Here is an 11,393-nt window from a genome sequence, read left to right as displayed (position 1 = left end):
TAATAGGCTAAAAAAGCCTTTCATTTCTTTTCAGGAGAATAAGCCTAAAGCTCAGTCCAGACTGGGCACACTGGGAAGGCCTGTAGCCAGGTAGCCAACTGTCTAGTTTTATCTAGCTAGGTTTTAACTTTTAATGTGATATTAACACATAGATAACGGGTGCTATCGTTCATCATACTTGCTTCATTTTGTTAATGTATGATCTAAAAAATTCCATCATCTAAAAATGACATAGTTACAAAAAGAAACTTTTAAAAAGTAAGGCTGCAGTTACCAGCTGCCAGCAGACACTGTTTTGAGAATGGCTGGTGTCATATTGAGAGTTAACTTAGGCAGGTTGATAAAGAGTCCAAGCCTAAGGCACCTTTAAGGAGGAGGTGACCCTTCTCTCTTTTTCACATTCTTTTGCCTCAGACATGTAGGCCCCATAGGCAGCAGTATCTCTTGCTCCAGGACATGCCTTTTTTGACCTCAGAATGTATGTTATGGGAGAAGGTCTGGGTAAAACTTCCACAGCTTTAAGCTCTGGGTTAACCTGTACCTTTTCGCTAATCTCGTGCTGATGTCATTCCAGGATGTATGTTATGGGAAAGGGTTTGGGCAAAATTTTCACAGCCTTGAGGTATTTTTTTTTCCTATTCTCAACAGCAGAAAAGTATATAATGCCCTGCTTAAAACAAGCAAGGTGGGCAATCCTTCTACCCACTTCTGATGTCTATCTATGTCAGAAGCTTTTTTCTGTCACTGGCACTTTAATAGAATTTCTACTATACAAAGCTCTAAATGACTGAGACTGTCTTTGGTCCTGGAGTTAAATCTTCTCCTTCAGAGACCACAAATCTGGTGGAACACCATACGCTTTCATCTGTCATCTTGGGGGCTCATCCGGGATCCCAAGACAAGGTGTAAGCTCTCAGTATAAATCTGACACAGCTCAGAAAACTCAAGTTCCTAGCCATACAAGGACTTGTCTGAAATCATACCCATAATATCACCTGTTATTTCCTTGAATGTCTGAACCACAGCTACTCCATTTTGACTTTTAATTGTAATATTCTAATTAATAGCCAAATCAGACATCACTGTTAATGATCTCAGTGTATCTCTAGGTATGAGAAGATGCAAAATTTGGGCTCACAATATCTTCTCCTGAAAATATGTAACTATCTGAAGGCCTGTCCTGCTAGTTTTTCCCAGAACACAGAGTAGTGACTCTTTCCTGACCTCCACCCTGAACTCCCTTCAGGGGGGTATTGAAGGTAAGCAGCTCCACAGCTCATGATTTAATCTTTATAGAGGCAGATGGAAAGTGCCCACTTCCATCACTAGCGCCCCGTTCATGGTAGTTAATTTGACTATTACGTGGGGGGTATTTCATGACCATTTTGTCCCATGGTGCTAGGAATGCTCATTCCCAAGCCAGGTGAAATTTTCCATACATTAGTCAGTATGCTATCATTGGACTAGGCCCCATTAACAGTTGCCAGAAAGTCTCTGGACCACCTGTCTTACTAGTCTCTTATGGTCAAGAAGAATATTCCCTCTTGCTGCTTCTTCCTATATCTGCTGCTGCTACTGCTACTAAGTCACTTCAGTCATGTCCGACTCTGTGTGACCCCATGGACGGCAGCCCACCAGGCTCCTCCATCCATGGGATTTTCCAGGCAAGAGTACAGGAGTGGGTTGCCGTTGCCTTCTCCTTCCTGTATCTAGAGTTACATTATTATCATCATTGAGCTTACATGGAACTATATATCATCATTTTATCAGAGGATTAATCACACATTTGGCAATGTAAGAAAAACCAATTTTGTAAAACAGGTGAAATACAAACAACATAGCTAGCAGTATTAGAAAAGTAATAAGTAAGCGTTAAGCCAAGAACTTCCATTAGATACGGTCCAATATGTCCCTCGTCATCTGACTTAGTCTATTCTGCATCAGTTCTTACCTTTAAGGAAATGTTGCATTAGTACTGTCCGTAATTACCCAGCCCAGTTTCCTAGTGTTACTAGACTGTTTATCCTTCAGTTCAGTTCAGTTCAGTCGCTCAGTTGTGTCCGACTCTTTGAGACCCCATGAATTGCAGCACGCCAGGCCTCCCTGTCTATCACCAACTCCTGGAGTTCACTCAAACTCACGTCCATTGAGTCAGTGATGCCATCCAGCCATCTCATCCTGTCATCCCCTTCTCCTCCTGCCCCCAATCCCTTCCAGCATCAGAGTCTTTCCCCATGAGTCAATTATTCGCATGAGGTGGCCAAAGTACTGGAGTTTCAGCTTTAGGATCATTTCTTCTTCCAAAGAACACCCAGGACTGATCTCCTTTAGAATGGACTGGTTGGATCTCCTTGCAGTCCAAGGGACTCTCAAGAGTCTTCTCCAACACCACAGTTCAAAAGCATCATTTCTTTGGTGCTCAGCTTTCTTCACAGTCTGACTCTCACATCCATACATGACCACAGGAAAAACCATAGCCTTGACTAGATGGACCTTTGTTGGCAAAGTAATGTCTCTGCTTTTGAATATGCTATCTAGGTTGGTCGTAACTTTCCTTCCAAGGAGTAAGCATCTTTTAATTTCATGGCTGCAATCACCATCTGCAGTGATTTTGGAGCCCCCAAAAATAAAGTCTGACACTGTTTCCACTATTTCCCCATCTATTTCCCATGAAGTGATGGGACCAGATGCCATGATCTTCGTTTTCTGAATGTTGAGCTTTAAGCCAACTTTTTCACTCTCCTCTTTCACTTTCATCAAGAGGCTTTTTAGTTCCTCTTTGCTTTCTGCCATAAGGGTGGTGTCATCTGCATATCCGAGGTTGTTGATATTTCTCCTGGCAATCTTGATTCCAGCTTGTGCTTCATCTAGCCCATCGTTTTCATGATGTACTCTGCATACAAGTTAAATAAGCAGGGTGACAGTATATAGCCTTGATGTATGCCTTTCCCAGTTTTGAGCCAGTCTATTGTTCCATGTCTGGTTATAACGGTTGCTTCTTGACCTGTATACAAGTTTCTCAGAAGGCAGGTAAGGTGGTTTGGTATTTCCATCTCTTTAAGATTTTTCCACAGTTTGCTGTGATCCACACAGTCAAAGGCTTTAGTGTAGTCCATGAAGCAGAAGTAGATGTTTTCCAGGAATTGTCTTTCTTTTCGATGATCCAACAATTATTGGCAATTTGGAGACTGTTTCCTCAGGCCTTTCTAAATCCAGCTTGTACATCTGGAAGTTCTTAATTCATCTACTGCTGAAATCTAGTTTGAAGGATTCTGAGCATTACTTTGCCAGCATGAGAAATGAGTGCGATTGTGGTAGTTTGGACATTCTTTGGTATTACCTTTCTTTGAGATTGGAGTGAAAAGTGACCTTTTTTCAGTCATGGGCCATTACTGAGTTTTCCAAATTTGCTGGCATATTGAGTACAGTACTTTAACAACATCTTTTAGGATTTGAAACAGTTCAGCTGAAATTCCATCACCTTCACTAACATTGTTTGTAGTAATGCTCACTAAGGCCCTCTTGACTTCATACTCCAGGATGTCTAGTTCTAGATGAATGACCATGCCTTCATGGTTACTTGGGTCGTTAAGACCTTTTTTGTATAGTTCTTCTATATATTCTTGACGCTGCTCCTTAATCTCTTCTGCTTCTGTTATATCCTTGCTGTTTTTATCCTTTATTGATTTTATCTCTGCATGAAATATTTCCTTGGTATCTTTAATATTCTTGAGGAGATCTCTAGCCTTTCCTATTCTATTGTTTTCCTCTATTTCTTTGCACTGTTCACTTAAGGAGGTTTCCTTATATCTTCTTGCTTTTCTTTGGAACTCTGCATTCAAATGGGTCTATCTTTTTCTTTCTCCTTTGCCTTTCACTTTTCTTCTTTTCTCAGGATCTTATATAGGAGCACCTAAATATATAAAACAAATTTTGTCAGGCATAGAGAGAGAAATTGACAATAATGTAATAAAAATAAGAAGCTTTATAATCCCACTTATATCAATGGACGGATTATCCAGAGAGAAAATCAATAAGAAAATAGGGGTGAAACATTACACCAGATGTACTTAATAGATATCTATGGGAAATTCATCCAAAAATAAGAGAATACATATTCTTTTTAAGGGTACATGAAATATTCTTCAGGCTAAATCACAAGCTATGTTCCAAAACAAATCTCAATGAATAAGAAGACAAAAATTATACCAAGCTTTTTTTTTTTTTGACAACAATATTTTTGTTCAGTCACTAAGCTTTGTCTGACTTTTTTTGACTCCATGAACTGCAGCACACCAGGTTTACCTGTTCTTCACTATGTCTCCGAGTTTGCTCAAACTCTTGTCCATTGAGTCAGTGATGTCATCCAGCCATCTCAGCCTCTGTCACCCCCTTCTCCTCCTGCCCTCAGTCTTTCCCAGCATCAGGGTCTTTTCCAGTGAGTCAGCTCTTCACATCAGGTGGCCAAAGTATTGGAGCTTCTGCTCCAGCACCAGTCCTTCCAATGAATATTCAGAGTCGGTTGCCTTTTGGATTGACAGGTTTGATCTCCTTACAGTCCAAGAGATTCTCAAGTATCTTCAGTTCAGCTCAGTTCAGTCACTCAGTTGTGTCTAACTCTTTGCGACCCCATGAAACCCAGCACTCCAGGCCTCCCTGTCCATCACCAACTCCTGGAGTTTACCCAAACCCATGTCCATCTAGTCAGTGATGCCATCCAACCATCTCATCCTCTGTCGTCCCCTTCTCCAACCTTCAATCTTTCCCATCATCAAGGTCTTTTCAAATGCGTCAGCTCTTTGCATGGGGTGGCCAAAGTATTGGAGTTTCAGCTTCAACTTCCGTCCTTCCAATGAACACCCAGGACTGATCTCCTTTAGGATTGTATCTTTTCAGCACCACAATTTGAAATCATCAGTTGTTCTGCACTCAGCCTTCTTTATGGTCCAACTCTCACATCTGTACCTGACTACTGGAAAAACCATAGCTTTGACTATACAGACCTTTGTCAGAAGTAATGTCTCTGATTTTTTATATGCTGTCTAGGTTTGTCATAGCTTTTCTTCCAGAGCGACTGTCTTTTAATTTCGTGTCTGCAGTCAGGATACACATTGATTTTGGAGACCTCTTTGAAATCTGGTAGTGTTCCACTTTTTCCCCATCTATTTGCCATGAAGTGATAGGACTGGATGCCATGATCTTTGTTTTCCAAATGTTGAGTTTTAAGCCAACATTTTACTCTACTCTTTCAGCTTCATCTAGAGGCTCTTTGTTTCATCTTCACTTTCTGCCAGGGAAATGGTGTCATCTATATATCATCATGAAACTAGAAATCAATCATAGGATGAAATATGGTAAAAGATAAGCAAATGGAGACAATATAACATGCTACTCAAAATCAGTGGATTAATAAAGAAATCAGATTAAGTCAAAATATACCTTGAGAAAAATTGAAAAAAATTTACAACTTTCAGGAATCTGTGCGCTCAGTTGCTCAGATGAGGCTGATTCTTTGCGACCCCAAGGACTGTGGCCTGCCGGCTCCGCTGTCCATGGAATTCTCCAGGCAAGAATACTGGAACGAGTTGCCATTTCCTCCTCCAAGGTGAATGGCAGCAAAAGCAGTTATAAACTGTAAGTTTGCGGTGGCCTACCTCAAGGAACAGCAAAAAATGAAAACAGAAAGTTAACCTACCTTCTAAAGGAATTAGAAAAAGAGGAATAAACAAAACTCAACATCAGCAGAAAGAAGGGACTAATGAAAATCAGGGAGGAAACCAATCAGAGATCAGACAAAAATAGAAAATATGAAAATCTTCAAGAGCTGTTTTTTTTTTTTAATTAAAGATAAATTGTTAACAGTTAAATCAGCCTTATTAAGAAAATGACCAAAATAAATAATGAAATAGGAGAAATTATAACTGATAAAACAGAGATAAATAATCACAAGATAACACTGCAAACAGTTATATGCCAACATATTAGACAAGCTAGAAGAAATGGATAAATTTCTATAAGCATTAAACTTTCTAAGGCTGAATCAAGAAGAAAGAGATAATTGGAAAGACATCACTAGCAGTGAAATTGAATCTGTAATAATAATAAAAAAAATTTTTTGCAGCAAATAAAAGTCCAAGACAGTATAGCTTAATGGGACAATTCAGCCAAACATATAATGAAGAGCTAATACTTATCCTTTTCAAAATATTCTGAAGAAGAAGGAGCACCCTCAAATTCATTTTACATGGCTACCGTTACAGTGAGGCAAAAACAAAAGACATTACAAAAGTTATTAAAATTACAGGCCAGTATATCTCATAATGCTTTCGAAGGCCCACTTGACTTCACACTCCTGGATGTCTGGCTATAGGTGAGTGATCACACCATCTTGGTTATCTGGGTCATGAATCATTTTTTTGTGCAGTTCTTCTGTGTAGTCTTGCCACCTCTTCTTAATATCTTCTGCTTCTGTTTGGTCCATACCATTTCTGTCTTTTATTGTGCCCATCTTTGCATGAAATGTTCCCTTGGTATCTCTAATTTTCTTGAAGAGATCTCTAGTCTTTCCCATTATACTGTTTTCCTCTATGTCTTTGCATTGATCATAGAGGAAGGCTTTCTTTCCTCTCCTTGCTATTCTTTGGAACTCTGAATTCAGATGCTTATATCTTTCCTTTCCTCCTTTGCCTTTAGCTTCTCTGCTTTTCTCAGCTATTTGTAAGGCCTCCTCAGACAGCCATTTTGCCTTCTTGCATGCCTTTATCTTGAGGATGGTTTTGGTCACCTCCTCATGTACAGTGTTATGAACCTCCGTCCATAGTTCTTCAGACACTCTATCACCTCTTATCCCTTAAACATATTTGTCTCTTCCACCGTATAATCATAAAGGATTTGATTTAGGTCATATCTGAATTGTCTGGTGGTTTTCTCTACTTTCTTCAATATAAGTCTGAATTTTGCAATAAGTCCATAAGGAGTTGCAATAAGGACCAGTCAGCTCCCGGTCTTGTTTTTGCTGACTGTATAGAGCTTCTCCACCTTTGGCTTCAAAGAATATAATCAATCTAATTTTGCTACTGACCATCTGGTGATGTCCATGTGTAGAGTCAACTCTTGTGTTGTTGAAAGAGCATGTTTGTTATGACCAGTGTGTTCTCTTGGCAAAACTCTGTGAGCCTGTGTCCTGCTTCATTTTTCACTCCAATGCAAAGCTAGACTTCAAGATAGGCTTCATCAGGACGTGAACAGAGAACTTTCAGACACACTAGATGGATTTAGAAAAGGGAGAGGAACTAGAGATCAAATTGCCAACATCTGTTGGATCATAGAAAAAGCAAAGGAATTCCAGGAAAACATCTAATTCTGCTTCAATGACTAAGCTAAAGCCTTTGACTGTGTGGATCAAAACAAATTGCAGAAAATTCTGAAAGTGATGGGAATGCCAGACCTCCTTACCTGCCTCCTGAGAAATCTGTATGCAGGTTAAGAAGCAACAGTTAGAACCGGACATAGAACATTGGAGTGGTTCAAAATTGGGCAAGAGTATGACAAGGCTGTATATTGTCATCCTGCTTATTTAACTTTTATGCAGAGTACATCATGAGAAATGCTGGGCTTGTTGAAGCTCAGCCTAGAATCAAGATTGCCAGGAGAAATATCTATAATCTTAGATATTCAGATGACACCACTCTAATGGCAGAAAATGAAAAGGAACTAAGGAGCCTCTTGAAGGTGAAAAAGGAGAGTGAAAAAGCTGGCTTAAAACTCAACATTTAAAAAAACCAAGATCATGGGAACCAGTCCCATAATTTCATGGCAAATAGATGGGGAAACAGTGGAAACAGCGAGAGGTTTATTTTTTTGGACTCCAAAATCACTGCAGATGGTGACTGCAACCATGAAATTAAAGGATGCTTGCTCCTTGAAAGAAAAGCTTTGACCAACCTAGACAGCATATTAAAAAGCAGAGACATTGCTTTACAAGTGAAGGTCTGCCTAGTCAAAGCTATGGTTTTCCAGTAGTCATGTATGAATATGAGAGTTGGACCATAAAGAAGGCTGAGCACCGATCAATTGATTCTTTTGAACTCTGGTGCTGGTGAAGACTTTTGAGAGTCCCTTGGACAACAAGGAGATCAAACCAATCAATCCTAAAGGAAATCAACCTTGAATATTCATTGGAAGGGCTGATGCTGAAGCTGAAGCTCCAATACTTTGGCCACCTGATGCGAAAAACAGACTCATTTGAAAAGACCCTGATGCTGGGAAAGATCGAGGGCAGGAGAAGAAAGGAGCCACAGACGATGCAACCTTTTGATGGCATCACCGACTCAATGGACATGAGTTTAAGCAAATCCTGGGAGATAATGTAAAACGGAAGCCTGGTGTGCTGCAGTCCATGGGATCACAAAGAATTGGACATGACTTAGCAACTGAACAACAGTAACAAATGTCTGACAGATAGAGTCAAAAATCCTCAACAAAATATTAGCAAACATAATTCAACAATATTTAAAAACAATATTTAAAAAGAATCATGCACCATGGTCAGGTTGGTTTTATTTCAGGAATGCAAGGATGTTGCAATATCGAGAAATCAATCATTGCGATACACTACATTTTTTAAAGGAGAAGGCAATGGCACCCCACTCCAGTACTCTTGCCTAGGAAATCCCATGGATGGAGGAGCCTGGTAGGCTGCAGTCCATGGGGTCGCTGAGAGTTGGACACGACTGAGCGACTTCATTTTCACTTTTTACTTTCATGCATTGGAGGAGGAAATGGCAACCCACTCCAGTGTTCTTGCCTAGAAAATCCCAGGTACGGCGGGGCCTGGTGGGCTGCCGTCTATGGGGTCGCACAGAGTCGGACACGACTGAGATACAAGAAAAGCACCTGATCATTTATTCATGTTAAAAACTCCATCAAAATTGGTTTAGAGGGACTATATCTCAACCATCAGCAACCAAATATTCATGACAAAGCCACAGCTAAATGCATGCTCAAAGGTGAAAATTCAAAAACTTTCTCTAAAATCAGAAACAGTGCAATGATGCCTACTCTCTCTGTTTCTACTTAATATAGTATCAGAAATCCTAGCCACAACAATCAGACATGAAAACAGAAATAAATGATATCCAAGTAGGAGGGGAAGAAGTAAAACTCTCACTCTTCCCAGATGACTTGATATTCTATATAGGAAACCATAAATCACCATGAAAAAAACTATTAAACTAAGAAATGAATTCAGTACATTTGCATGATACAAGATTAATATAGAAATCTGTTGCTTTTCTATACACTGATAATGAATTATCAGAAATGGAAATTAAGAAAACCATCCCATTTAAATTGCATTAAAAACAAGGAAATACTTAAGAATATATTCATTCAGGGAGTTCAAAACCTTACACTCTTAAACTCTAAATATCAAAGAGTGATGAAGGAAATCAAAGATGATACAAAGAAATGTAGATATCTCATGTTCACAAATTGGAAGAACCAATATTGTTGAACTTGATATTGTTGATCTAGTTCATACTACACAAAATAATGTACAGATTTAATGAAATCCCTATCAAAATATCCATCAAATTTTTCACCTAGCTGGAATCCTACAGTTTATAGAGAACCACAAAACTCTCTGAATAGTAAAAGCAATCTTGAGAAAAAAGAACAAAGCTGGAGATATTATACTCCCTGACTTCAAACTGTATTATACAGCTACATTAATTAAAACAATATGGTACTGGCACAAAAATAGAAGCATGGATCAAGTGAACAGAAATAAACCCATGTGCTGCTGCTGCGAAGTCGCTTCAGTCGTGTCCGACTCTGTGTGACCCCATAGACGGCAGCCCACCAGGCTCCCCCATCCCTGGGATTCTCCAGGCAAGAACACTGGAGTGGGTTGCCATTTCCTTCTCCATAAACCCATGTAGTTATGGTCAATCTGTTTATTACAAAAGAGGCAAGAATATAAAATGGGGGAAAAAAATCTCTTCAATAAGTGGTGCAAGAAAACAGGACAGATACAGGTAAATAATTAGAACATTTTCTTACACCACACACAAAAATGAACTCAAATGAGTTAAATACTCACATAGTTTGGAGGCATTATGGGGAGAGGAGGACTTGGAGCACAGGTGCATACAGCGTGCTGTGTGGAAATTTTGTTTATCGTAATCCCATATTTTTGCTTAACTTGCAAAAACACAACAACAGAAATCGAGTGCTTGGGATGATGGATTAAGAATATTGAAATTCTGTGGAAAGTTTCAAACTGCAGCACATTGAATTTTCACCCTAATCCAGCAGCTCTGCTGCTCACTTAAATGCAGCTGAATGAAGACCCCATTTGGGAAGACCCCTGGTCAACAGTCCAGAGCTGATGCAGGCCATGCGGGTTTATCAGCAAGTATCGTGAAGAAACGGACATTCCACGAAAAACAACTGCATGGTGTGAGCCCACCGTTTCCCAGCCCCAGTGGAACAGTGTAGGCTGCGGGATTCAGCACAGGCGGACAGAGGGAATGGCCTCGTCACCCAGTGGAAAGGAGCCATTCTGGACCAGGTGCCTGTAAGTCTTTCTTTGTATCTTATAAAATGCAATGGATTTGACTGTGTTTAGGTACTAGAACTTAATAAAGATGAGTTTCTACACTTGAAGTCCTGCCTGATAGGGAGGACATTTGTAACATTTCAAATCGGTGATGCATACCTAGCCGACACAATTGGCAAAGCAAGGGAGCAGATGTTTGAGACTGAGGATGGTTCTAAAGATGAGTGGAGGGGAATGGTCTTAGCACACACCCCTGTAATGAACACATGGCTTTCCATCATCTAGAAAAGGATCCTGTCTTGTACATGTACCAGCTCTTAGATGATTATAAAGAAGCCAACCTTCACATTATGTCTGATTCTAATGATTCACCTCCAGCAGAAAGGGAACTGGGAGAAGTTGCAGACAGCCCGACGGGCAAACAAATGGAATAGGCCAAAGAAGATGGCTCTGAAAGGACCGCCATGGTCATTCATCAAGTAGGAGCCATACCATCTGTCTAGTTCATTGTCTGATGATGACTTCCATATTTTTGCCTGTGATCTGGTGAAAACAGCCTGATATCATGAACTTTGCCAAATTTGTGGAACTATTAAACGTATAATTTGTAGACATAAAGACTTGATTGCTTTCCAGTTTAATGAAAACTTAAATGTCCCTAAGAACACAGATATCTGCCAGCAGAACTGGTTTTGTTCTGAATAGTACAGATTTATGTGACCACAATGCATTTTGTGTAAGGAACCCCTTCCTCTTAAAAGAAATCTGTCTGTTTGGAAGGGAGTTACAGGCAAGTCTGGTAAAAGCTGAGGCTTCCCTGGTGGCTCGGACA

The 11,393-nt window shown here is 39.9% G+C and overlaps 1 pseudogene; it reads left to right on the top strand.

The window, feature by feature from the left end:
* The first annotated feature begins 10,344 nt into the window (after positions 1 to 10,344).
* LOC147359004 (spindlin-1 pseudogene) lies at positions 10,345 to 11,122 on the top strand (annotated as a pseudogene).
* Positions 11,123 to 11,393: the final 271 nt, after the last annotated feature.

This window comes from Bos grunniens, chromosome 14, assembly GCF_055505025.1.
Source record: "Bos grunniens cultivar Pamir isolate PY7600 chromosome 14, Bosgru_T2T1.0, whole genome shotgun sequence".
NCBI classification, from domain to species: domain Eukaryota; kingdom Metazoa; phylum Chordata; class Mammalia; order Artiodactyla; family Bovidae; genus Bos; species Bos grunniens.
Note: the sequence above shows the minus strand (reverse complement) of the source record. Positions and strands in the feature narration are given on the sequence as shown.